Source organism: Capsella rubella, unplaced genomic scaffold (genome assembly GCF_000375325.1).
Source record: "Capsella rubella cultivar Monte Gargano unplaced genomic scaffold, Caprub1_0 scaffold_4, whole genome shotgun sequence".
Taxonomy (NCBI): domain Eukaryota; kingdom Viridiplantae; phylum Streptophyta; class Magnoliopsida; order Brassicales; family Brassicaceae; genus Capsella; species Capsella rubella.
Genome location: NW_006238920.1, coordinates 3,415,173 through 3,417,269, shown reverse-complemented (window position 1 = coordinate 3,417,269; position 2,097 = coordinate 3,415,173). Strand labels below are relative to the sequence as shown.

At 41.0% G+C, this 2,097-nt stretch overlaps 1 pseudogene; it reads left to right on the top strand.

Moving 5' to 3' along the window:
- Positions 1-732: 732 nt before the first annotated feature.
- The window catches only part of LOC111830950, a 17,543-nt pseudogene continuing 16,178 nt past the window's right edge, over positions 733-2,097 (top strand).

The following is a 2,097-nucleotide window of genomic DNA, read 5'->3' as shown; positions in this document are numbered from 1 at the left end:
ACAAGGCTGAATTCGTGTACTGTATCAGAGACCAATCACATCTCAGTGGTGTATTTCAATCCGCCAGCACTTCCCCTTCATTCGATCCCACACGAGAGAAGCGACCGCCATCGTGTCAGATCTACATCAACGACCATCTTTCCTTCACAAGAGAGAAGCGATTGCCATCTTGTGAAGCCATCATATCTATCCTAATACAAGCTCACCATCGAGTCTTATATCATCTGGTAGCAGAGCCTCACGCTCTTCCCTTGCCAGGTTTACCTTTTCCATCTTCTTTTGATAGTTTTGAATTCTAGTTTTGTTTTATTTAATTTTCAAAAAAAAAAAATTAAGAACCCTAGTTTGCTGCAGCCTTGTTTCTATAGGTTGTTTAGTTTTATTTTCCTTAACAAAAAAAATAATAATAATAATAAAAAATCGTCACTATTCTTTCCTTAATCGCCTGTTTCAGTCTTTGATTTAGTTTCTGTACTAGTTCAAGGTTTTCGTCAAAAAAAAAAAAAAAAAATTATTTCTTTTTTTAAAATTTTTGTGTCATTATCTTTGTTAGCTAGTATTTTTTAAGTATCTTAAAACTTATTTTAAAAAAAAAAAAAAAATTTCATTTTCTTGTCTAATTCAGCACGTGCATCAGTTTCTTGTTTCTTAAGTTTTCATTTTCGATTTCTGTGGTACGCTGATTTTCTTTGTTGTTTTTGTTTAAGAGCAGGATACTTTTAGACAATCATAATGGGAGAACACGCAGCCATACCCCAAGATGCCATGATGCAAACCCTATCGAAACAACTAGAAGGGTTTGGCGAAAGGATAGGCCGTTTGAAGCAGCCTCAGCCCAGAGCTGAAGCTGAACCAGTTCAGGTTCGAAGGAACGCCCGTGAAGAGGAAGAAGACTCCCTTGACCCGGATGACGACGATGATCCACCACCTGATCCATTAAGGCGTCAACATCAGCGGAGAGAGGATCCCTTGATGAGGAACCGCGCTCGAGAGGTTGACACACGTGACCAGAACCGAGATGTTAAACTAACACCTCCTACTTTTGCAGGAAAATCAAATCCAGAGGTTTACATGGATTGGGAGAAAAGGATGGAATACATATTCCAATGTTATGGACATGGAGAACTCCGAAAGGTAGCCTTAGCATCGACACAACTCACCGACAACGCCTTATCTTGGTGGGATAGGACAGTGGCCGAGAGGAGGAGGCAAAGATTTGCTCCCATCAACAATTGGGAAGACATGAAGTACCTCTTGAGGTTGAGGTATGTTCCTGATCACTATCATAGAGACTTACAAAAACGTTTTAGAAAATTGTCTCAGGGAACAAGGACCGTGGACGAGTACTTTGAGGAGTTTGAGAAGCTCATGAACTCCTTGGAGTTAGAAGAATCCAGCGAGTCATTGATGCCTCAATTCATTGACGGGTTGCAAGAGCGTATAGCCCGAAAGGTGGAGACGTCCAACTATAGCAGCATACATGAACTACTTCACAAGGCTGTACAAGTAGAGCAACAAATCAAGCGTAAGATGTCTTTGAGCAATCGTGCCAGAAGTAGTACACCTTGGAACGCAAGTAACAACCGAGGCATGGACAAAGACAAAGCTATAGACAACGATTCTCGATTCAAGAATAAGTCTAGTGAAGCGCCTAAGATCACCAAGCCTGAACCAGGTAAGTTTCCTAGCACTAGTAAATCTCGTACCCGTCACATTACTTGTTTTAAATGTCAAGGTAGAGGACACATGGCGAGAGAGTGTTCGAACCAACGAGTGATGATTCTCACTCCTAGTGGAGACTACGAGTCTCAAGATGAGCAAGATGAGAACCTGAATGATCCAGAGGAAGATGTGGAGTATCCTGATGTAGGAGAACTTCTTGTGATCCGACGTATGCTGAGCGTTTATATCAACCCTGAGGAGAAAGTTCAAAGAGAAAATATCTTTCACACTCGGTGCACAAAAAATAACAAGGTATGTAATTTGGTTATTGATGGAGGTTCTTGCACTAATGTTGCTAGCAAGTATATGGTACACAGGTTAGGTCTTCAAAAGAGAAAGCATCCGAGACCATACAAACTTAGGTGGCTGAACGAT